Source organism: Cottoperca gobio, chromosome 7 (assembly GCF_900634415.1).
Source record: "Cottoperca gobio chromosome 7, fCotGob3.1, whole genome shotgun sequence".
In the NCBI taxonomy this organism is placed as follows: domain Eukaryota; kingdom Metazoa; phylum Chordata; class Actinopteri; order Perciformes; family Bovichtidae; genus Cottoperca; species Cottoperca gobio.
Window position 1 is genome coordinate 17,558,611 of NC_041361.1, and position 26,944 is coordinate 17,585,554.

A 26,944-nucleotide genomic window follows, 5' to 3' on the forward strand; every position below is an offset into this window, starting at 1 on the left:
GAGAGGATGTGTTCGTGACTACGTCGAAATCCGGACCAAGATTGTGCAGGGCCCAAATATCTATCGAGACCAAAGAGGCAGCCGGTAAGACGCTCAACTTTTTAGCTTGAGAGACTGTTACCTGCTGGAGATCGCTGCCGCTACTCGTTTGATTGACGGTGGATTTATGTCATGATCGGTAGCGCGCGTGTGTGTGTGTGTGGCTCGGTGAGCTGATTGTGTACATGTTTGTAGAACGGCTTGTTTAATTTCTTATATCGTTTGTGATTTAAAAACTGACTGCATAATTGTATTTAATTAAAAATTAGTAGTACTTAAAGTTAAAATGCCGTTAGAAGTATATATTTACTCGGTAAAATTAAATGCATTTCCTGTTAATATGATGACAGCAGCTGTGCATGTGTTATGTTTATTTAGTGGGAGTGCATTTGTAAATTAATTTAAGGTTGAAATAGAAATAGTTGGAAATTACAAATGTGTGCATCTTAATATTTACATTTATTTGAGTTGCCTTGTAATATGTATTAATTCTCTTTTATGTTTGTTTCTATTCAAAAGGTTTTTCACCTCTAAATACCTAATCTAAATACCTAATCTAAATACCTAATCTAAATACCTTGTCTGACTTTTGCTGAAATTGCAAAAAATAAAAGGAAGAAAAAAGGAAAAGAGCAGTTTGGTCTTTTGGAGTGAAATCCAGTTAAACTTTGGGTAGATGTTTCCATCCCTTTCAAGGAAGCTGCACATTTATAAAATAACTTGACAATAATACTCCTGGTCAGTGAGGCCAGACTCCTCTCTTTGACTCATATGGCGTCTGGCTGAGGTATTAAAAACTACCAAATCTGGAAAGTAATCCTCCACCTTTACACCATGTTGGTTTTTAGTTTGTTGGAGGAAAACTTTTAAACTTTCAGCCCCCCCCACCCTCGGCGAAGAGCCCCCCGCCGAAGCAGCCACATCCCCTCCTGGACCAGAGGGAGCTGGTACCCAGCGCCTCGGACAGGCTCTTGCGGTGTGTCCCTCCTCCCCGCAACAAAAACATTTCATACCCGATGAGGTGGCAAAAATCATGTAATCATAATCATCTACTTTAATATGGACGCGGAGGTTGAGCTCCACATCCACATGACAAGAATCATAACTGTCTACGGTGAGACACATGTTTAAGTAACTGACAGGACAGACAGGATCTTTTTCACCGGGGAAACAACTTTCCCGTGTCTGGGCAGCTCTCTGCTGAGAAACTCATCAGTTATGAAGGGAGGGACATTAGAAATAAAAACTTTAGTTGCGGGTTGCGTGAGAGGCATTACCTGCACAAACAAATCATTCACCACCATACCTGTCTCGATGACGCGGTTCACCTTCTCCAGCTGATCCAGGAAAATGACGACAGCGCCGTTCATCCGCGCCAGTGACTTAATACTGCTGTGTCTGACCTTTTCCCCCACAGCTAAACCAATATCCTCTACGCTACATGGGAAACCGGCAGAAATCTTAAGGCCATGTTTTCTCGTAAGCTTGGCAAATTCCCCATTTACCATGGCGTCAGACGCCGACCAGCGTCACACCGGCAAGAGAAATCCCCACACACCTCAAACACCACACCCAAACGTACAGAAAGTCGACTAAATCAAGCTATCACCAGTTAATTAAGTTAAGTTAACACCCATTATTAACAAAAGAATCAAAAAGAAGAATCGAAAAGCACACGCTCAGCTTCTCACTCGCACACAAACTCCCAGCAGAGAAAAGAAAGTTTATGTTTGAAAACCTGCATATAACCCCACATTTATGTTTTATTAGTTGTTTTGGTCACACAGTATGTGAATGTTAAGTGCAGGTAGCACAGCTTAACAGTACATGACAAGCGAATAAAAATTAAGTTCATTGTTTTGCGTAAGACCTTTCCACCACACAGCCTTTTCAGCTGCTGTGTCTTCCAGAACATAAAATGTCCAACGTGCTTCCACATTTCACAGGTAAGCAGAAACATTTGCTGTTGTAGGCAGAGCTGGTATGTGTGGGTTTGTAACTCAAGTTTAGCTATGTGGATTCTAGAGAGGGACGCCAGAGGTCCAGGTCAACTACAAAACATCAGCCATTGGTCTGGTGGGATTCAGAGTCTTGCTAAAAGGCACTTCAAACACAGTGGTTTGAACACAAGACTGAGAATTTAGGAAACAAACTCAAAGTACAAATCTATCTCATATGTTCACTGTCCAAAAGCTATCTTTGCTTATTGCTGCTTATTTGCTGTTTTGTTAATTATGCCAGTTCACAAAATTTTCACAAGAGCCTGGTTTTACTGGAACAGGTGGAGAATTTGTTACAGTTAATTTGCATCATTTGTCAAATCATTGGGGGGGAAACAAAGGCAAATTAGGACACCCCAAATGTATGAGTCTGAGCCTTAGGATTCGCATGCATTTCAGGACTGTGATTTGTTAGTTTGTATCAAACAAGACAGGCCACAGCGATGTGGACCCAACTCCAATCCTCCTTTTCAAGCCACCGCCTGTTCGCAGGCTTTGCCTACGTGCTGGAGAGGAGCATATGGCGCCTCAAAGCATCTGTTCAAATGGACTTTTCTTTGGCAAAATATTGAAGAAGTGGGCAGATACTGCCAACACTGTACCTACTGTGTAGTCATCACTCAGAAGTTTGAGTTTAGAAACTTAAAAGATAGATTTTAACAAGCACTCACCACCAGTAGAGTTGGAAGGTGGTTGTGAAAAGTTTGCAAAAATCATTTGTGGAGGACTACAGCTGTTTTCAGCTTAGATTACCAGATGTTTTATTTCCAATGTTTACCCAAATGATCAAAATGTCATAGAATCATTTCAACCCACTACTGCAGCATTATCTACTTATCTATTGTGCTGCTGAATGCTCACTGCTGACACTACAACACACACCGATGTTTTGCCATAGTTTGGGTTAGGGTTAAATACACAGCTTTGTAGCTCGCATGGTCAACTGTTTTCATTGTCATTAACAACCAAAGTAGTGTAAACGTAAGATAACCATGCAAACATCAAACAGCTACATTTAGCATTAGTCAGAGTATTTGGAAAGCACAGAGAATACATTCAAACAACTGAATGTAATCATGATTTTAGAATGTTTTTTTTATTGCTATTAAACGGGCTTGCTTTTGGAATCCAATGTAACTGTTGTCATGAAGTAATGTTAAGCTAGAAACCTTTTAGAGACACTTTATAAGCCTACAGCCTACAATTCTTGTACCACAGATTTTTGCTGGAGTATTTTAAGCAAATTTAAAGAATATATGAAGGCACGCTCAGACAGAAAGCAAAGCACATTTTCGCCTCACACCATTTGACATAAAACTTTGACTACTAAAACATTTGTGCGATCCATGTTGATGTGCCAAATGGCCAATGTACCGACTGTGCAAGACATTCTAGGTTTAAGCTAGCTGGCATCTGACCCACTGTTGTTGGAGTGTGACTGTGTGTTTGTGCTCAGCTCATCCTCTGATTGAACTCAGAACTCAACTGAAATTGGCTCTTTCTGCAATTTCCCTCAAGTCTCTCACCTTTTCCCTCTCGTCTCTGTATGTCTATGTTGCAGATCCATAAAGCCCCGGTATAAGCAGATACATTTCATGAGTCATCGCATCTCTCCATTGACTTTGTATGCAGTCACACCACCTTTAAAATCACCCCACGTTCTTTCTGATCACAGTAAGATTCAACAACCGCATAGTTGGCAATAAAAAGTCTTCATGAAACTCAGCAAAGCTATGTTGACTTGTACAATAGATGGTATTTTCTATCAAGATTTATGAACCTAAGCATGACAAGAGAAAAATCAGGATACTAACTAAAATCAGTGCTCATGGTGTATCACCTGCATTTCTATTTGGTTTATTTAACCAGATGAAATCAATTGAGATAAAAAATCTCTTTTGCAATGGCGATCTGGCCAAGAACGTTGTGCACACATCGATCACATACAAAATTCATACAAAAGGTACGGAGTAAAAGCTAATGTCCACCCATCAACAGAAGAGGTTAAATATGCATAATACAAACACACAGAGAGACATGACAAAATCACTATGCACTGTAGCAAAATACACAAGCATAAATAGCTTCCAGCTGCGTTTCCATATTTCAAAAAGATCTAAATTTCCAGAGCAGATGAGCCCTCAGAACCTCCGCAGCATTATACAGGCTTGACCTTCGGATGGTCGCAGCAACCGTCAGCTTCTGAAATAACTCTCCATGTTCCACACGGATGTCTGCTTGGTTCTTACAAGCTTTACTCCCTTCTCACCTCTTCCATCCAGAGAATGTGACCGACATGTCAGTCAGACGGGACATGGACTGGACCCCTTTTTCTGCTTCGCTGGACAGAGTCATGTTGACAAGACTCTGCAGAAAGGCAAAGGAGTGTCTGTCCTTTTGAAGTGCAGTGGACCTTAAAAGAACAACACAAACAAATTTGAGTGCAACAGCAAGGTCCCTCACGCAATTACTGAAGATGCAACGTGCTGCTCATAATGATTTCAGACTGAAGATTTTTACTTCTTTATGACTTCTTCCTATGGTTGACTTCAAGATAAACACCAATCTGCTGCAGTGTGCATGTGTCTGCACATACCTAATGAGACACAAGGATAAATTAACAATGGCATTTTCACATAAATACATTTCAATGATTCAGCGTAGCCAGTTTGTGAGCACGTTAGCATTTCCTCTTCCAAACACCCAAGGCCAATAATCTTCTCAACACCATAAAAACCTAATTGGTCTCCATAGATTTGCATATAATAACATTTGCATGCACTAAAATATTTATTGTCTCACGAGTAATGTGGGAATAAGAATAAGGAACACTGGATCATTAATTATGCATGCTCATGTGATGAATCAATCAGATATGATGGTTAACAAAAACCAAGTCATGTAAGAGCGATCAACAATGAAAAAACTCTCGGCTCATCATCAAAACTATTTGAGTGATATATCCATATAGTTTGATCTCTGGGAGTACCATCAACCTAACAGTAAAGAACCCTTAAATATGTTAAAATCCCAACAATTAGGGCTTGAATATACACGTAATTAACAAAAAACGTAATTTCACAGCTTCCACTTCAACTCGTCGTAAACTATATTATTATTATTATTATTATTATTATTATTATTATTATTATTATACACATCAGTCTACAAGGCTCAAGCAGAGGTCTCACAAGGTTGGGTTTGCTAACTAGTCATTTTGACCTACTAACTTCTTATGAGTTGTGGTGGTGCTGAAGTCAGATCAATAGTGCCGAGTCAATAGAAGGACAGTGGCTTCCAACACCACACCAGAGCCACTATTAGTGATTTACTGGCCTGTTTGCATGTGGAATGGAGCCTCTGAGTACGTTTCAATTACAAATTGTTTTTCTTGTCAGTCCCCTCTCAGCTGTTTGGATCAAAACATTAGCTTGGGAAATTCAATATGGTGCCATGCCCCGAGAAATTCAGCCTATTTTCTAGCCTGTCAAATTCTGAACGGTTGGCGCTGATAGTCCAATCGAAAAACAAAGACCGACCCTGCAGACGAGGATAGATACAGAGCCTGTTTTATTTCTTTTGTTTTAAACAAATATGCTTTCTTTGTTGTTGCATCTTATTGTTCTGCAGAAACTGTGGCTTTGGAGTGTTTGTTTTTGATTAGGAATGTTTAATGGCCTCTACACATTCAATTATCAGCAGCCTGCTCCGCCAGTCGATAGTCATCCTCTCATTAATGGCCCAGAACTGATTACCAAGGACAGAGAGAAAAATGGGTGAAATGTTATTCATTCAAAGCACTAATTAAATCCTCCTAGGTGGGACTTTCAATCGCACTAGAAACTTTGCCCGCATTTTACTAAGTACCACTTCTAGGGATAGTATGCCTAAAAATAACCGATAGTGAAAAAAACATAAGCATCTGGACTCGCTGTCTAAATAGTTCTTTGAGCTGCTGCTGCTGGTTGAGCTGAAAAAGCTATTTGATGTTCTCTGTTTTCCGTATGTCATTGAGGCATACACATCCAAACTACCTCCGATACACAAGTATTTATTTTCACTTACTCTATCAAGGCTCAAAGTGAAGCCATGTGGAGCGAAACCTTCTCTGATGGAAATCGATATTCATGTCAAAACATTCTCCCGCTTGTGGTTCTTTTTGTTGAACGCTGCATGGAGTATAATAAATGCTTGAGAAATATTTTCAGCTTCTTTTTTTGCAGTCATGGGAGTTCTCTTCATACTAAGTGGAATTAATGAAGCCGCTGCCAAAGAAACTGAAGGACCTCCTCTTGATGGAACACTTTCCTCTATAGTCTGAATCAAATGATAGCCTTCACGTCCTCGTAGAGCATATCGTCAGTGCTGAGAGGAGCCGTGCAGTTAAAGACTTTCAAAGGCTGAACCGGGCACGCTGCCAAGCATCTATTGTTCCTGTCCTGGGCCTCTTGGTTTAAGCTCTCCCACCAGCACTGGGAGGACAGGATTCACATGGGTACTTGTTAAAAGTTTTTGTCAGAATTAATTCTCTCGGAAATGTCAGCGAAGAACAGGGAGTTTTCTTTCACACCTTGTGGCTTCCTACCCTAATTTGCCTTTCTGCTATGATACACCAGCAGCTTCATACTATTGTATGGCAAGGAATAAAAATATTTTTTTCCCTGAGTCATTTTCAATTCTCTTTCTGTGCTCGTTCATTTTGATTCCATAAATTCCCAAATTGGAAGCCCCTCTGTCCATTTAGAAATGTGTAGAAGTATGGTATCTAAGAGATGCTAAGTGTTTTGTTTGATGAATTGGACACAAAGTATTCTGTTTCTACAGTTTAGTCTTTAGCTAAATATTCATTATAGGTTTCATTTATTTGTAAAGTCACAAAGAGCTTCACATGAGACAACAATTGACAATAATTAGAGCAAAAGATAAAAGTTATAGGTAAATTAAGTAAGTAAATAAAATAAAAACTAGAGTACTTGTGGACTCCATTGTCCACAAGTGACAATTACAGTAAAATGCCGCATTGAATTTGCCTTCCTATCCTAAGTCTCTCTTGAATGGTTGCTTAAAGACATTATCCACCTGACTGATGCTGAATCCAAGGCCCGGGTCCATGAACCCTCACAGACTTTAACCGATGTCATCAGTGACATCACTGTTAGTGTGCACATGCAGGATAGTGTCAGGGCTCTAAAACATGTCGAGCGGTAGTACAGTCCTGAGCTCTCATGGACCTAACCAATCCTAACACCAGACAGGAACATATACACAATATTGGACAATTCTGCAAAACCACTTATGTTATGTTACACGCTCATTCACCACCTCTGCTTCCACACCCTTACATACTCACCTCACCACATATAGGGCACATTACATGCTCGGCTAGCACTGAGCATTGGCATTGGACGTACATTTCGAATCATCCCATTTGGACGTAATTCCTGGGGATACTGGGCTGATGTAGCAGAAGCACACATCAAAGTCTGTGAGTTCATTACTGGGGACATTGGAACTGAGCCTACATGTCTGGACTTTACGGCCATGTTCCCAGGAAATCCTCAAGCACGGAGGGCTGTTCAAATTCACAATCAGTCCAAGTCGGTAAGCCTCCAATGAACTGCCTGCTGACTTCTAAAGAGGCCCATTCTGGTGGGGACTTCACGACACTTTGCTGAGATGACTACCCATAACTCAAAGCAACATGGATGTGACGTCAAAAGAAAGGAATAAGACGAAGACGAAGAAAGCCAAAGGTTGGTTCTAATTAAACTAAGAGAAAGTGTTGAATTGTTATTGTTATTGTCCAACAGTGAGTATTAATATTAGTTAATGCTCATGTACAGGGAAGGTTTTTACAGCGCACATCAACCATTATCTATCTTGCTTATACAACGTTAGACAGCAGACTTTGCAGGAATCTTTCATTTCAATACAGTAAAGAACTGTTCAGATAAATACTTGAGAACATGCGGGTGTATAACTGGTAATTGAATTGAATTGAATTGAACAAATGTGTTTTGTATTGCTTATGCGTTTTTCATTTGTACAAGGGAAGATTGGGTTCATCTTTTGAAAAGTTACATAACCTCACTTTAAATATATTTGAGTAATATTAGGCCATACTGTATATCTGCTTATGACAGAGGACACTTGTTAAGCGTCATATTACTGGAGGCAAAGTATCCACACATCAACATTGCTCTTGCAAATGTTGGAAACGGCAGGTTTCCTTTGTGCTTTGGAATTTCCATGGCCGTCAATCAAGAAAGTGACTAAAATGTAAAATGTAAAATGTACACACGTTAACGTTCGTCCTACCAGCTGCCGTCTTGCTCTTGTATGCTGTTTGGTGGAGGAGCTGTGACAGTCAGCAGTAGTTGCTACTCTATATGCCCCACTATCACTGATGCTCAACGCTACAACATTTGCTGCCTTATGTCTACAAGGCAGCCGTGAACACATCCTCCACTCGTCTCTTCCCCATAGAGACGTGACTCTTTAGATTTCCATCAAGGCTGCTTTTAATGGGAGATATTATAATCACAGCCTGTAGGCCAACAGGCGTCTCTGGTTTAATCTTGGTTCCAAACTCTCCCGGCCCCGGGCTCTCTCATGTGTCAGCCCTGCTTTCATCAAAACTCAACATGGAGGAATACCTTCAAAACCACTGAAATATGCATAGGTGCACCCTGAAACCGACAATAAGTGTGCAGTTTGTGTCGGTTGAGTGGGTGACTTGGGTGCCTTGAATTTCAACACAGCGCAGCAGCACCGCCACGCTGTGTTCCACTTTGGTCTTCACCTCCAGCAGAAGGGGCGACAGGGCTCACTGTCTCCGCCGAGAAAAGCAACAGTACAGTAACAAAGTATCTGCGGCTTGTTGTTCTTCCTCCCCGTCTCTCTTTCCTTCGGTTTCCGTCTGTCTTTCAGTTTCCTTTGATGCGTTTCCATGAGAACAGTAAGACTTAGCAGGTGATGCCGTTGCCCCTGGTGTTGGAACAACCAAACTGAACAGAGTGCTGTGCGTGTCTGTCCAGCACAAGCACTGCAAGGCAAGGCTTTAATTGTGCACACATGTGCCCTTACACAGATGAGTACAGAACACACCTGGTCTCACACACATACACAAGGAGAGGGAATTGATTCTGGTATGCTGCATACAAGCGTGCCTTGAAAACGGTACTCACAAGAGATTTGAAATCTCTGGGGAATGTTTGAATAAGACAACTTTAAAGAATCAGGCTGTTCTGTACATACAAGGTTACACAGAGCTGTAGAGATCCCATTTGTGAGAGCCTGAGTCTCTCAATGCCATTTAGAGCCTTCTTGGACACCATGACAAAGTGGAGTGGTGCAGCACTATTCATCTTCCAGCTGTGGCCAGGAGCCTCTGACACCCCAGCAGACAGAGGGAAATGAAAAGAGGGTGCAGCAGCCAATGGCGCTGTACTTTATCTGCTGAGAGACTTGGCTTATCCTCCAGCTGTGTGGGCACTGCCTTTGAATGCAAACAATATGGCTGCAGAATGTAGGGCAGACGAGGAAAGAGGCTTGCATGGTTAAGTTGCAGCTTCAAAAGCTATCAACGAACTTTCTCTGCAGAGGATTTAGAAGTTGTGACGTCTTTGAACGAATGGAATATGAATGACTGTGAACTTATTGTTAAGTTTCTGAATGTTAAAAGATATATAAATCCGGTTTATTACAGCTTGGGTCTTATTTCTGTAGCTCTGACCATCACTCCTATCGGCTATTGTGCATACATTGTACTCACCAAAGTAATTGCTGAGATCTGAGAACATCGCTATAAATTCAATGCAGAAAGAAACACAAGCAGTGGAACTATCAGACAGGTTGTAAACAAGCAGATTAAATCACATTATTATCATTATTAAATGTACCTAAATGTCACTAGGAGAAATATGAAATGAGGGATTCGTACAGTAATTAAAACATGACCTAAAATTAACTTAAATTGTCTACTACTAAACTATGAGCTTAATGAAGGAATAACATGTAGATCATTTAGACATCATTTATGTAAAGAATGGTGTCAAACATTACATGCATTTTTAATACCAGGGTTTGAATCACACCAGGGCTTTCGGAGGCATACATTAATGCACAAATACACTATCAGTGCATTTCATTTCATACAAAGAACATTTTGCAACATAACAGAGAAACGATTCACCTTTGTAATGTTTTGAAGCAAGACACAGACAAAACTTTACCTGGGTCTTGAGGAGCTGCAGTGTTAATTCATTATAGCCTGTACATTTTCTACCACTATACAACTTTACAGCTAATTTCTTCTCTGCTCCGATCGCCAACACCTGTCTTCTCTCAGGGATCCAGCGTCACTCTCTCTCTCTGAACCACACGCTCGTGACGCAGCTGAGTTATCCCTTCAGACGAAAATTGATATGTGAGGTAGTGAAGTTGATAATGTCACAACTGGGTGGGTATGTATGTGTTGTGCATCTTTACTGTCTGCCAAGTGGCGGATGGCCAGGCGATTTCACCCGCCACTGCCAACAATTTATCCGCATTTGGTGGGTGTTAATGTGAGACACCATGTAAGAATAATTTCAGTCTGTAGGCTGTAATGGATGTTTACATCGGACAGTAAGTTCTAAGGTTCACTTGGTTAACTTGTCTGATGAACTAACTGAGCTTTCACCCATTTCTCATGTTCTTTATCAACAGATGAGTTTGTTCAGTTGTCTTGAAGATGGCTCACATGCAGACGGTGAGACATGGGGGAAAGCTAATGGAAAGGCAGTATGTGGACCTTGAGTTGAGTTTATTTTGTCATTTCTTTGTCTACTATTTCCAAGGTCAAGAATAATCGTTCACTCTGAAGAGCCAATATGTAATAAACCAGAATTATCCTTCAAGATGGTTGTATTGGGAAAAAATGACAATGCCTGTGTCATCACTGTTTCAGAAGTCACTCAGTATGCTAAAGTCACCTCTGTCGCGCAGAAATTCAATTTAAATATCTTTCAGCTAAAGACAAGACCATATTTCCTCCACAGCGGGAGCAGCCAGCAGGTAAGCTCTCACTCCTTCAGACTTTAGTAACAAGCTAAATTTATTGGCTACACTGAATCATTTCTCCAGTAAAAGTGTGAATTGCAGGGAACACTTTTGATGATCTTTCTGATTTTCCACAGCAATTTAAAAGCTATCTGTCTATGTAAGAGCTGTTGAAATGATAGGCAGTAATTTAATCTGAGCTCCTGAAACTGCACTTTGAGACGGGGTGGGGAGAAGCATAGAGCAAGATCGCCTCATGTGTCATCTTTTTGGGTGGACACAAGAATCAAAGCTGCCAAACCCATAACTCTAGCTTGTTGTAGTCAAATATTAACGTCATAAAATAAGGAAGGAGGGAATCTGCACTGTTCAACACCCTGCAGCACTGAACTCAGTAAAGCTAAGGATTGTGCTCAAAACAGTGGAGAAGAGGGTGTGTTCACCCAAATGATAAAAATCATATTTTCTCCTTTGATCTATAATAATACTAATAATAAGCTTTATTTGTATAGCACCTTTCATACAAGAATTGCAGCCCAAAGTGCTTCACAGCAAAAACCTAATAATTAGTACAAGGACAGAATAAGAGCATTTACAGTACAATAATCACAGTGTAGATGTCAATGAGTCTGAAGTACCATTATAAAAATAGCAGAATTAAAATAGTATAAAATAGCAGATAAAAATAGCAGAATTAAAATAGTGTAAAATAACATAGGGAAACTAGGCATGATTTCCAATCTGTGCAGTACTTAACGGCCCACCTTCCGGGAAACCACATTCATCACACCATTCTTGTAAATGTTTTAAACTATCAGAGCCATAATTTGGAAGCATGAGATCAACAATGGCCTTCAACTGGTTTACTCCCTTTGCTACCCATTCTTGGTAGTCTTCGTACTTTTTACGTTTACAGTGTCAACCTCTTTATTGACCTATAAACGTTTAAAACATAGCAGTTAAAGCCAATAATATTACACATTTATCAGAGAAACGTCCTCTTTTCCCCGTGGTAACACAGTCTATTTGATCTCAGGTTTTTCAAAAATACACACTCTGAAATGTTTACACATTCAATGTTAAACCAGTTATAGTAACAATGAACAGTACAGAATGAAAGCATTTAAAGGAGTTTAAAGTGGCATAGAGTAGCAGCATTAAAGATTGTATAAAATATCACCATTAAAAGGCTAAAGTGAAGAGATATGTTTTTAGTTTATTTTTGAAAATATTGAGAGATACAATACAATGGAGGTGAATGGAATTTGCTCACAGCTTTGAAAAATGAAGGAACATTTAAAAAAATTAAAACAGCAACATTTTTCTTCAGAGGGAGTGTTCTGGTTATTGTGGATAATCCACAGACCTCACAGTTTACATACAGTAGGAACAGGAACACTGTTCAGTAGAAGAGAAACAAAACTAACGGTGATCAAGCCAAGATTGACATCATAACATTCATAAAAACTACAAATCAAAACAACATGTCACACTCCCTTGAATATAAGTAACCTTTCACTGTATGTATTAGTTCTACTATCACTACCAATTCTCCCTTAAAATTCTTTATTGTGTGGATTTGTCGCAGAGAAAAAGATTTTGAACAACTCTGTCCAATAATGAAAGTAGCACAGCTCAGTGCCAAGTAACAAAATGTAATTCTTCCGTTATTAATTTCCTACTGAAATGTATCCATTGTAAAAATGTTTTTAAAGAACTCATAAAACAACATTGCAAATTGAATATGATATGTATATTTACTTTATTTTCCTTATCTGTGCTTTCTCTCTGAAGGTAACACAAATACAGTATGTTATATCATCCAAGCGTATAAATTCTTATTTTGAACGCAATTATTTTTTGTTTGTCCCACTGTATATTATGTTGTTGGATGTTTGTTAAATAATAATATATCATTTAAAAACCTAATAAAACATTTTTGTTATACTATATATTAATATAGACAACAGTCTCAGGGCAGTAAACATGCAAGCTGGCTAACAGCAGCAAGCATGCTAGCACATTAGCTCGCTAGTGGTAAAGCTAGCCCCTGGCGAGTCTCCTACTGGAGTGCCCGCTGTTAGTTGATTTAGACAATAATCAAAATATATATATATTCAACAACAATGTGTCTTTCCTATGGAGCCTGGGCAGGAGTCTTAATAAATAATATATATATATATATATATATATATATATATATATATATATATATATATATATATATTTATTAAGACTCCTGCCCAGGCTCCATAGGAAAGACACATTGTTGTTGAATATTTAGCCACACTAGCAGCATGGCTCTTGCGATGGCGGTGTTGTTCTAGTTTGGGTGAACATATCTTTTTAAAAGTGGGGTTTCTATATATGTGAAGTTTATGATAGTAAAACAAACATATTTCTCTAAAAGTGCACTTTTAGCCACTGTAGTTGTTTTGTTTATTTTCAGCCATGGAGTTAAACTGTAGTGTGGCAGCCAGCCAGGCACACAGCCACAGGAGGAAGTTTGTGTTTGCTTGTCAAGCAGTTGGAGGCAAAGTAACTCCACGGTCCTGGAACAGCAGTCTTGTCTCTGCAGCTTCCACTCATGTTGTCTCGCTCTCAGTAGCACACATTAACATTTTATGGAGGAGCAGCCAATGCTTCTGCCAAAAAAAACATTTAATTGGAATTTGCTGTGTAAGATTTGGCCTTCCTGACATTTGCCATTCTTGCTCATTTCACATCCCTCAGGAGCCCCTGCTCCATTGTTGCTGGAATCACAGCGCTGTCCACTTAAATGTCGAATGGCTGCTCCCTTTACTTTGCATAGTGATTATAATGACTCATCCTCTTACAGAAGAGCTAATCTTAGCATCCATTTAGCAGAGAAGTGTTCCACCATTATGACAAGTGACCCCTATTTCTTTTCATGGAAACGACTGCTTGCTGCTGGAATCAGAGAATAGCCAGCAGCCACATATTTCAAATACTGTCCAGAAAAGTGCTGTGCTTGCATATTACAAAGAAGGCCTTGAACTGCATGAAATATTAAAGCATTAAGACCAGATGAGGAAGTAAGCCACAAGATGTTGCCGCTGTCTAGACACAGATGAGAGAGGATGAGAGTTTCGAGTTGAGGACACAACGAGAAATGCCCGGCCTTCATCCCCCATCAGAGGCGATGAAGGAACAGAAAGTGGACAAACTATTTGCAGTTTAGGAGCACGATGAAAGCACGATGCTACTCAGCAGAAATGTATAGGCCGGAGAAAAAAGAAGACATAGTATACTGTGTTATTTCAAATAAATTGAAGGTGGACGTGCAAAGAATAACTACATGATTACTAAAAGTGATCAATAATTAAATCAAGAGAAAATCATAAAGATCACACAAATGAAAGTAAATGAAAAATGAGAACAAGGCCATAAATGCACAGAGAGAGAATGAGCAGCCAGAAGAGAAAGAGACACAATGAAAAGAGGTACAAAGAGCAGCCATGACAAAGGCAGAGAGAAAACTCAGATCAGGGATAATCAAGCATGAAGCATTTTGTGCAAAATTTACAGCCGTAATTTGGAATCCCACAGCCCTGGCATCTGGATGAAGAGGGAGGCACAACAGATTCCCATTTGCCAAAATCAGTCCACGCTTGGTGGGCGTTTCTGTCACTGCTTCCCTCTCCCTTTATCTCTCTGGAGTGCTTATCCATCCTGCACGGAGCACAAATGAAACCTGCGTCACAAGACAGGCAGCATATCTCCACTATACCTGAGCAGCCAGCCTTGAAGACGCAACACCATGAGGGATCATTTCAATTGTGGAGGGCAAAAAGCCAAAACGTGAATTGATATACTCAGCAGACAAAGAGGACGACGCGTTTCACTTCTGTGCCATTTTAGATTTACTAACAATTTGTGACATCTTTATATTCACCTAACATGCACATGTTCTCCAGGGGATATTTTTACCCATTTCCAGGGGCCCTACATGTGGATGGAGTTGCCAGGGATTATAGATATGCACTATTTCACGGCCCCAAGAGAGCAGTTTCCATTTGACCCAGACTTACTAGCAGCGTCTCTGCAGGCAGGGACCACGGTGGCAATTTATTCTACTATTTAATTTCCCAGAAGAGCACTGCAGAAACCAAAAAGAGATAAAGTCCATCTACTACATGTATGTACAAATTGAATTGGCTAATGAACTCTCTTAACCGATGACATTTACCTGTACTCCATCAAAATGATCCAGTCATACATTTTCATCCGCTTGCACAGGTCTAAAAAGGTCCTCCCGAGACATCCTATAGGCTTCCCAGGTCAGATGAGACGTATGGATTCCTCCAGTGAGTTCTGCTTGCACCTGGGCTCTCCTGGACATTCACAGAATATCACAAAGGGAGGAATCCTGTGGATCCACCTTTAGATGGCTATACCACCTCAGCTCTTTTCAACATTATGGAGCGATTCTGCTCAGAGAACCCGCATGCTATATGGCTCTAACACTATGTCCCTAAGGTCGCGTGAAGACCAACTTTAGCCCTGCGTGAAAAATAGCAACCACCTTTGTTAAGACAGTGAGACGTAGAGTGCTTTGGCAAAAAAGTCGAACAAGGATCAGCTTTTTTTGTTCGGTTCGCAATCCGACGTGTTCTGGCAAAGCATTGCGTTGGCCAATCAAATACATGCAAGCGCCCATCCCCGGTAGAGCACTTTGTAATGTCAATGCAGTATTAGTACCCCACAATTGTCGTAAAAGAATCTAAGATCATTTTTGCTGTGACAACTTTCCAGAGCAGCACCATCATAGGTGGGAGTATTATAAACCGCAGTGCACTGTGTTTGGGGGATTTATAAGCCTTCAAACTTGTGGATGTGTTTTTCAAACTGAACTTTCCTGCCTCGTATTTCACCTGAAGAAACCCCACAGAGGTAGCCCCTCGTTTGAACACCAGCTAACACTAGCCTTGTAGCGACAGGAGCAAGCAGCAGCTTCAATCCTCCATAGGTGTCTACATTGGATGCGTTCAGCCACAGTACTACTGTGTGGTCTGCCTATACATAATCATATGTCATGCTTAAGTCAGAAGAAAAGGCTTAATGAAAAGGAGTTCAGCTTCAGGTCGCACCTACTCCTGTGAAGCAAATTGTTATGCAGCTGGTGTAGACAACTGTATAGATTGAAACTAAAGAAATGCAGCTGGAAAACAGCCTTTTAAGATATTCTGTAAAAGTCCAAACACCCATCCTGCAAAGGAAACACATTTTAAATGTATAAAGCTGCAATATCACATTTGTGGTCACTACCAGAAGCTCGTGAATTCAATTGACTGGTAACATTTCAGCTCCTTCTTACCTTGATAATCCAGGAAAATACCTCTAACTGTCCAAGGTAAACTTCTTTGATTGATCTACAATGCACGTGTTAACATGGCCTTACTATACTGTGTCTGCAGACAGTTGCAGCTGAAATATATCACAAAAGGTCTCTGTAGTTGACAATCGTTTGCATTTCAAATGCAACACACCGTTTGGATTTACTTCAGACTTGCCAGTTATATTTCTGCAACAGAACAGAAAAACAAGAATCAGTCACCTTTTTTTTTTTTGGTAAAGAAAGTTTCAAATTAAATGAAAAAGGGCTGAACTACATAATAAAGTTATGTTCCAGGAAGGTTTCTCTTGCCCCCGACAACAACGCCATTTCACACAGAGCAAATATTTGTACTGGACAACACCGCGATCAACTGCTTTAAGTTCTAACCTGCTGAGCCAATCACATGTGTCTCTTGTACTGCATGAATACAGCAGACAGGTCATTTGTAAAGTACAACAACAATATGCACGGGGACAATGTCTGCTTTCAATAACGTTTGAAAAAAAAGCTAAACTGGGGGCATGTTTTTTGCGCCATTCAGTGATATTCATTTAAATTAATGGCCAAGTGGTGCACATTCACTTAACGGCTTTCAGAATCTGGTTACACAGAAGAACAGCCTGCAGTTTAATTAGAAAGCTCTTGGCTGCATTGTGAGGCGGGGAAAGAGGAGGTGGTAGCGGTCGCTGATTGAGCACTCTGTCTTCAAACCCAGTTAGTCGACAAGAACACACGGAGAAACCTTCAGGAGGAGGAGGAAGAGAGGCAGAGGAGGGTCACAAAGTAGGAGATGGTGCGATTGTACCAGAATCCCAACAAGGGAGAAGATAAGAACACTTCCTGTACAGCACGAGTGTGGAGGTCTTCAGGCGATTCCACTCACCTGCTAAAAGGTGACGGAGGAGCTTCTCAGGGACATCAGTTGAAGGAAAACCTCAGCCTGCCAGCATGTTGTCACAGCTTGGCCTGCAGCTAACTAAACAAGCTAAATATGTTGGCTGTACACTACGCAGCTGTGTTGCCCCGAGGATAACAAGCCTGATGGCACCGATGCCACCAGCGGCCTTACCGGACCGGCGGCGGTATCGAGTAAATGCCATAATGCTCCCATGATGTCTTCCTATGGCGCGAGCGGCCACTGCTGCCTGCCCGCCTGTGGTTTCGCTGTGTAATGAAATATGTCTCCATTGATGTATGGCTGCAGGAGAAGCCCAAATCGAAAATTGAATCACACTAACTTAATTTGTGGTCGGGGCAATCAAATTACTTGTTTTGGCTGCAGTGCTGACGATGAATTCATCTTTGTGACAAAGCTGTCACAGCAGCGTAAAGGGGGCGGAGGAGACAGAGTGTACACTGTGTGTGCACTGTGTCGGGTAATGGTGAGAAGAAGTTAGCAGAGGAATTTGCCGTCTCTGCTCTTGTGTGCACCATTGTGCCGGAGTGGCAAACCACCTTCAGCTGTGAATTTGCTGTCAGTGAAAAGCATGAAGTTCTCAGGAGTTTCATAATACCAACAATAAAAGAGTTTTTTCTACATCAGCCAATGAACAGCTACAAATGTAAGCAGCTTACACAGGCTTGGGTTGCCCTGTGGAGCAGTTTGGAGGAAGTGTCAGGAAGTGTCGGCATCTACAGTATGTGTTCATTCCTACTGCAGCTGAACAGCTTGACATCAGCGCCTCAAGACCCAAAGCTTAATATGGCTAAGGCTGAGCTGAATCGCTCATTAAAAGGTTCAGTTCATTCAAATGGCAAAAAAATACATTTTCTCACTTACCCCTTCTTATCTAGCTATACAGATAGTTTCTGTTGTATTCACCCGGGTTTTGAGACATTGAGAAATGTCTGCCTTTATCCTGATACATTTTTGGTTAAAGAGAAAGTGTCTGTGCTGCTGAAAGCGGTGAATTATTACATTTAATCAAGACAAAAGCCACATTCAGAACGCCGAGCCGAAAAAGAGTTCATCAACCTGACGTGAACTCCACCAGTCACCTTCATGTGGCTTGGGAAAAGGCTAAACTCAAGTCAGATCATTTATTATTCTGAGATGCTAGTGCAAATGTTACATGCTGGTATTTGACAGCAATGTGTGTATTGCCACTACGCCTTATCAGCTGTTAAAGTTCTATATATTTTGTGATATTGGGCCACCGGGACATGTTGTGTTGGTCTATTGCCGTTGTCAGATTAGCTACTTCTTGTGTAATTTGGGTGTGCAAACCCTTTAAGTGTTCCACTCTGAATTGAAGTGAAAAAAATAGATAAACAAAATCTTTCCCACCAAAGGCTATCACTGAACCGCAGCACATGTGCTGTCAGAATAAACCAAATAAACAAACCTCCATATCCCCACCAACAGCTGACGGTAGTAGTGATGTAATGTACCTTTAGCAGGTCATGCCGTGGGCTTCTTCTTTTCGGGGAGGAAGTGCGGCGGGGTCAAACTCAACAGTGGACTCCAGGAAGTGAGTCTGACAGGAGGAGACAGAGAGGGTGGGGGCAGCGTTCGCGTGTCACTCCTTCTTCCTTCCGTTCACTTCACTTCACACGTTGTGAAGACCAACGCCGCGGGCGTGGAATAGTTACGCGCCAAATAAACCCCATGAAAGCAGAAATAACTGAGTTTTTCTCACCGAGGTGAACACGCCAGGCAGAATTAACAAGTTGCAAGATTTCCTTCCCTTGCTCAACCAATTTCACCAATTGGGAATAAGTTTGTGATGTGCTATCACAAATAAAGCCTGTCCATGCATACTTCACAGCCGTCAAAGTTTCAGAACCACTGATGTAACACACATTAAGCACATTTAAAAGAGTGGATAACCTTTCTTTTTTACTTTGGGAAGCAAACGACAGCCAAGCAGAAAAGATAAAAAAAATGACTCAGTGACCAAAGTCACAGTTAGAGATGGATAAACACCATGCATCCAAACAGCTCCAACTCAACAATTCAGTGGGCAAAACTTATGATGTTGTGTACAAAAAACAGTTTGAATGGTTTTCCCTGTATGCGTTGAGTTTGATTTAAGCATATAAAAGCACGTATACTAAGTTATTTGTTGGCCTTATGCCATTATTTATAGGGTAGACTACATGTTATGATGTCATATGACTTGAAGAAGAAAAGGTCACTGAAAAAAAGGAGAAATGCTTAAAGAACAATGCCAGTGTGTGTATAAGTCTGCTCTTTCGAGTCTCATTACCAACCACAGCATAACGAATGTGGCCCTCCGATATCTTGATTTTACAGTCGCACACAGAACCCACATTGCTTTTGGCTTCTTAAGGACAGCTTCCTAAAAATAGTCCTTGTTTACCCTCCTGTGTTTTGTTGGGCCTCTGTCCTGCTGCGACTCTGTGCCAGCTCACTGTTTTTGCATTGCCAGTGTCACCTTCGATCGCCTTAATAAGAGAGACAGCAGATGAGCTGTTGTTGCAGAGGAAAAGGTGGACTTTGGATTCAAAGATAGGGAAAAAAAGAAAGAAAGAGGCAAGACTAGAGGGAAGGGGAGAGGAGACTGCAGCAGAGTCAAAGATGAAAAAAGAGACATTCGGAGGGGTGAGGGGAAGACTTTGGAGCTTTAGAAAGAGAAAGTGAGGGGGATGGAGGGAGAGATTGAGAGGGAAAAAGGCTCCGGGGAGAGGACAGAGATGGAGTTTCAAAAAAGACACAAAGAGAGAGAACAGGCCGATTGAATGAAAACAGCTGGAGAGAGAGAAGGGAGAGGACACAGAGGGGAAAAAAAGTGTGTCAAATAAAGTGACTTCTCTTTTGAGAGCTCTCCTTATATCCTGACGGGGCACCACTTTGCTGTCAGGTCCACCTTCCCCGGACAAGGACTGCTTGTCACGTTAATGGCCTGGAAGGAAGACCATGTCACTTTATCACCTCATCGCGACGCCAACATGGCCGTGGCTTTTGTCTCCTCCGCTCCCTCTCCGCTCCACGACTCCCTGGAAGTGACTAATTGATCCTGGGAGACGGGCTTTTTTGTGTCTCGGGGGCTGATGAACAATGTGAGAAAAAGCCGCCGATAAAGGGGGAAAAAGAGAGAGCAGGATGTGCGCCCGGCTCGGGATAATGTAGCCCACTGTCTGCTGCAGTGCTATCTCATTTCCCCACACAAAAGTAACATCGCCACTTTGTAAATGAAAGTCAGTCAAGCGAAAGATGCCCCTCACGCTCTGGCGGCCCCTTCTTGAGATAATGGGCCCATGCACATTATTTCAGTAGACACAAGATTGACTCAAAAAAACGCAGTGTGTGGGTAGTAAGTGAAATTCATTCAAGTGTGTGTGTGTGTGTGTGTGTGTGTGTGTGTGTGTGTGTGTGTGTGTGTGTGTGTGTGTGTGTGTGTGTGTGTGTGTGTGGCTCCTGTATCCAAGCATTCCTAAGTATTCTCACAGGAATGCAGAGAATGATTGGTGGGTCTATATCCTGTAACATGCATCCCAATTGCTTCACTACTCCATATCTCAACTCATCTGGATCCAATCCTTCTTTACTAAAGCTACTGGAGGAGTTTACAGCCATATTGTTTACTCATCTGCCTGTTAATGCTAAATTCCCCGGGTTGCCAATGAGAGGGGTAAAACCAAATGGTCGAGGAAACAATATGGAAAAAGAAATCAGCTACATTTCAAAGAAGGAGGAGGTTTAGGGCACAGAGCGCCGGTGGAAATAAGCCAAGAGAACAGAAGGGTGAAAAGCAAGTTAAAGGAGGCGAGAATCCCCCCCCTCCTTCAATAGCTCTGGCCTTGTCAGATATGGTTATGCTTATTGGAGACACAGGCGAGGGGGGTCACTGCACCAGCATGCCTCGGAACATCATCGCGCCTGGACTATGATAAGAATAGTGCACTGAATCATAGCTTACAGTGCAGTTATGTGCACGGATGATGCGTGGTGAATGAGTTGAAGATAAGGCCAGGAAACTGGAGGGGCTGGACACAGCTACACTTCTCCTCGATGCAGTGTGTGTGTGTGTGTGTGTGTGTGTGTGTGTGTGTGTGTGTGTCCAATTTTCAAGGCTCAAGGATCCTTGGAAGGCTGAATTACACGTAAGAGGGCTTTAAGTTTCCTTCACTTGCTTTTCTCTCCTTATTTCTCCTGTTCGAGACTTCGTGAGGAGAATGGAGGTAAATCAAAGCTCAAAGCTCTCTAGTGAAAAGTGTCAGTGGATGGAGCTGAATCAACCAAGTGCATTGTTTAGGAATTGTCAGGAAATTGTGAAAAATGCCAAGTAGCAGTTCCCAGAGCACTAGAAAAGCAGAAATTGTAATATATATATGAACTAAAAGCTTGAACCAGAAAATGTTTGGCAATTTCTGCTCTTCAGTGTCGCCCCGGCCCGTATCAGATCCACTGACGATGCCCATTTTTGCATTAGCCAAGAGTTGGCATAGTCAATATGGCGACGGACGGAGCCACCCACATTGTGCTTGGTTATCCTGAACCCTATGGGTGACGTCACAGAGAACAGCCAAACAGTCTACGGCCAGGATAGTTTTTGAACAACATTGAGCTCTATGACACAGGGGAATAAGGGGAATAAGGCCACACAGACTTGTTAGTAGGGCTAATACATTGTTGGTTATGGTCTTTTCATAGGACTTGTTGACAGTAAGAAAAGTATAGAATATCTCAAAATGTATCACAACACACAACAAAGTTAGTACTTAATATTCTGTAAATCAACAAACATTTAATATTTCTTGTAGGTTGCTGCTCTGAAGGCCACGATAGACTTTTGTTACTCTCTGACTTGAACGACGAGCAGTAAAAGCTCAGGTGTAGGTGGGAGTTGCAATGAGTCATGCCAGTGATCCAGCACGCACAATAAAAATGACCTTGGAAATGGAGCACTTAACTGGAATGAAGTCTTTATTAAGGTTATTAATTACACCTGTGCTTTTCCTGCTAGGACGTAAAAATGTCTGCCGTGAAAAAGGTCTCGTCATTGAGTTCGATCCTTAGTATTGAATGTTTTAGTTCACATGTTCAGTGCTGCTTTGGAAGAGACACTGATTGGGACAGTCCACAGTCATTTGAGATTTCAGAAAAACAAGCAAAGGGCACATCAACAGTTATGAACCGGCTTCTTGAAAACATTACCTTTTCCTTCATTTTCTCACAGTGTCGCATCCCATCTCATCCCATTCCTCCCATCACCATCCCCCGCTCACTCCCTCTTTCACACCCTAATCGTTGAGACTTACAGAAAAATCAATTTCCACTACCCAGTGGAGAGGCCCAATGTTTCACCACTGTGTCTGATTGATGATGTGCAGACGCCATCTCACACCCCGCTGCTTTTTATAGCACCTCTGAGTTGGTTGCCATTCAGTGCATTTTTATGGCAAATAATAACAGGAGATGTAATAGCTATTCCCCCTGGTGAGTAAATCTGAGCAGGGAGACAAGAGGATGGCCCGCCCGGACAGCTGGAGGACAGTCCCACGTCAACAAGTTACTTAGGCTGAATGATTGGGTACATGGGTCTGAAGGGCTCGGGGCAATTCAACAATCAGACGTGATGGCCGTTTCTGAGATCGCTGGCATCCAACCGGAGCTTTCGGTTCTTAAAGTGATGACAATACTGCAGAGTGGCCAGCTACTAATCTACACTCAGAGGCTACTTTATCAGGTGCACCTCAGCACTCCGCGCTGCCGCCACACTGCCACATGACTGCGACTTAATGCAGTAAAGCGTGTGGACGCTTCCAAGTTGATATTTGACCACACATGGGCAAAGACAGGTGATCGAAGTGCGTGCACGTGGGCTGGTGTTGTTGTTGAGCCAACCTGAGCTGTTCACACATACGTACTGGTATGCAGAGGGATATCTGTAAATGACGAATCAGTCACGCCTTCCCTACAGGGAAGAGGCAAATAGGAAGCAGGGGACCAACCAGCTCGAACTAAGTACAAGAAGATGAAGCTATAATGGTTTCATGATGAACGGAGTGCTGAGCTGAAGGTTAGGGCTTTGGTTGCACCAGGCTACAACCAATTCCTTTCAGTAGAATGCTGTGGATTCGATTGTCAAGGTTAACGTAAACCCTAGGAATATATATCTTTTCAAAAAGAAGATTGCATTTGCAGGTTGCATTTAGTCTCAGAGGCTAATAAACCAGAGGCTAGCCTGGACGTGACGTCAGGACTTGGTCTCCCTACAGAGCTCCTGTCCCCTTCATATCTATTGTGCCACAAACTAATCCAACCACAGCCGAAGGACACTGCACACAGGATTTGGGCTCCATGAAATGATATTACATTGGGCCACACCATTATAGGCAATGGTAACCCTGAGCAATGGCTGTAACCACAACTCTAGAACCCAATGGACCCTGTCAAAGCTTTCAATAAGTCAACCTGTGCAGGCTTGCAACCCTCTTATATTCCAATACTTACTTACCGTACGATATTTCCTAACAGTGATCTATGAAAATATAGCAGTGTGCACACAGTGGAAGAAATGTGCTGGAGTCCATCTTTTACAGTTTAAATGTCATTTTAATGGTAAAATTCTAACATTAATGTACTTAAAATAAATATAACTCAATATACATTAACATCAATTATCATATATACAGTGGTGTGAACAAGTATGTGATCGCTTCACGATTTCTTCTATTTTTTCCTTATTTGTGACATTTAAATGTTTCAGATGATCCAACTAATGTTTATATAAGACAAAGACGACATGAGCAAACACAGAATGCAGCTTTTAAATGATCATTTCAGTTATTGAAGGTAAAGAGTTATTTAAAACCTACATCCTTCTTGTGAAAAAGTAATTGCCCCCCTAAACCTAATAACGTTTGGGGTAACTAGCAATGAGTCTTTTACATCCCTGTGGAGCAGTTTTGGCCCACTCTTCTTTGCAGAACTGTTTTAATTCCTCCACATTGGAAGGTTTTCGAGCATGAACTGCCTGTTTAAGGTCATTCCACAGCATCTCAATCGGATTCCAATCAGGACTTTGACTAGGCCACTCCAAAACCTTCATTTAGTTTCTTTTGAGCCATTCAGAGGTGGACTTGCTCGTTTGCTTCGGATCATTGTCCTGCTGCATAACCCAACTGCGCTTGAGCTTTAGGTCACAAACTGATGGCCGGACATTCTCCTTCAGGATTTTCTGGTAGAGAGCAGAATTCATGGTTCCATCAATTATGGCAAGTCGCCCAGGTCCTGAAGCAGCAAAGCCGCCTCAGACCATCGCACTACCACCACTGTGTTGGACTATTGGTACGATGTTCTTATTGTGGAATGTTGCGTTAGCTTAGCTTTACGCCAGATGTAACAGGACCCACGTCTTTCAAAAAGTCCCACCTTTGACTCATCGGTCAACAGAATATTATTCCAAAAGTCTTGGGGGTCATCAAGATGTTTTTTTAAGACGAGCATTTGTGTTATTTTTGGTCAGCAGTGGTTTTCGCCTTGCAACTCTCCCATGGATGCCATTTTTGCCCAGTTTCTTTGTTATTGTGGAATCATGAACACTGACCTTAACTGAGGCCACTGAGGCCAGTGAGGCCTGCAGCTCCTCAGATGTTAGTCTGGGTTCTTTTGTGACCTCCTGGATGAGTCGCTGATGTGCTCTTCCTCCTGGGAAGGTTCACCACTGTTCCAAGTTTAGTCCATTTGTGAATAATGTCTCTCACTGCGGTGCGCTGGAGTCCCAGAGCCTTAGAAATGGATTTGAAACCCTTTCCGGACTGATACATGTCAATAACTTTGTTTCTCATCTGTTCTTGAATTTCTTTAGATCACGGCATCATGTGCTTCTTTTTGAGACTTCTTGGCCAACTTCACATTGATAGACCGGTTCTATTTCAGTGTTTAGCTTCAACAGGGCTGGCAGTGATCATGCCTGGGTGTGTTCAGTGAAATTTAACCCAATTATCAATAACAGTTGTTATTGTCATTGTTTTTAATTCAATATACATACTTACATAATACCATGAGTACCAACATCATAACCAAAATGTCAGTTACTACCAACTGACAGGCTATCTGGATATTTACTTTGTCAAAAACAAGAAAAGCAAAAGAAACAGTTTGTTTTATTGGCACATTGTAAATAAAATATTACATCAATGATGATAGGTTAATAATGTTTTTAGGGCTCTTAGAATCATCCTAACTTGCTAACTAACTAACTAACGGGTGGGGAGAGAGACGGAGCAGAGCCCGCCCCTCCCTCCATACTGCTTAGGTTCCTGTAAGCAAGGCAGTTAATCCCCTGCTGCCCCATAGCTGCTCAGTAGAGTCTCAGTGAAACCTCATGGGTACAAAGAAAATGAAAAGAAGAATGAAAATGTTTTTGCACGACCCAACAATTCTCAATTAGTTGTGTTGCAGCGGGCTGGTGGCTCCGTGTCAGAGGTCTATGCTGCTAGACAGCCAGAGAGTAATGGTGTGGGCAGTGCTTTGCTGGCACACATGATGCCCATTAATAGAATCACTGGGATGCCAGTGTACCTGAGCCTCGCTGCTGATCGGGTGCAACCACTTCTGTCCAACATCAGGAAGCATCGACAGGCTTTAGTCCACTCCACCGAGCTGCGCAACCTTTGTAAAGAAGACATTTTAAAACCACAAAGACTTCATGTCGTATTTAAAACAGAGGATTTAACCATTTAAGCTCCATCCACTGACTTTTTTCACCAGAGAGCTTTGAGCTTTGATTTTCCTCCATTCTCCTCACGAAGTCTCCAACGGGAGAAATAAGGAGAGAAAAGCAAGTGAAGGAAACTTAAACCCCTCTTACGTGTAATTCAGCCTTCCAAGGATCCTTGAGCCTCGAAAATTGTGATTCGCAAACTGAATGGGTCACACACACACACACACACACACACACACACACACACACACACACACACACACGATTGAAAACATTATTGTTAAAGTCAATAATCAGTTAGGCTGTGAATGTGCACTTACTGTAAGGTTGAGCTTTCTGATCTGATTCTGAGCTGCTGATGTTTACTTTTTAGACTGTGTGTGAAAGTGTGTCTGAGGCATCTGTCTGCTATCTCTCTCTGCAATCCAATAAAGCTGAAATGCAATAGCAATGTCAAATTGAATAGCGTCAGTCGCTGCGACCGGCTCCGCAAGTGCATCTACAGTAAGTACTGAGACAAACAACATTTTAACAATCTTTATTTATCCAGGGAAGGATTTTGCTGAGCGTGCAGCTCTCTCTGAGCACATTCATACAGTCGCATACACTCACACCTGGGAGCTGTCACACACAACTGCGGCTCCAGCTGCTGAGCTGAACCTAATACGATTCTGTTCTGGTCAGACAATCTAATAAGTGCATCAACTTTGGAATAATATCATCAGCCCTACAGCGCGATCTTTGGACTGCCCAACAACACTGTTAGTGCAGTGTTACTGTAAATACATGATGACTCAACTGGCTCACGGCTGTGGGAGACCTTTACCTCATGACCGGCCTCACATCTCTGGGGGGATAGACAGTGGGAA

The 26,944-nt window shown here is 41.8% G+C and overlaps 1 long non-coding RNA gene across 1 annotated transcript; it reads left to right on the plus strand.

The window, feature by feature from the left end:
- Nucleotides 1–6,704, plus strand: LOC115011179 (uncharacterized). The gene is made up of 3 exons (XR_003832559.1): nucleotides 1–84; nucleotides 3,601–3,713; nucleotides 6,263–6,704. It is a non-coding gene; the product is annotated as an uncharacterized LOC115011179 (long non-coding RNA).
- Nucleotides 6,705–26,944: the final 20,240 nt, after the last annotated feature.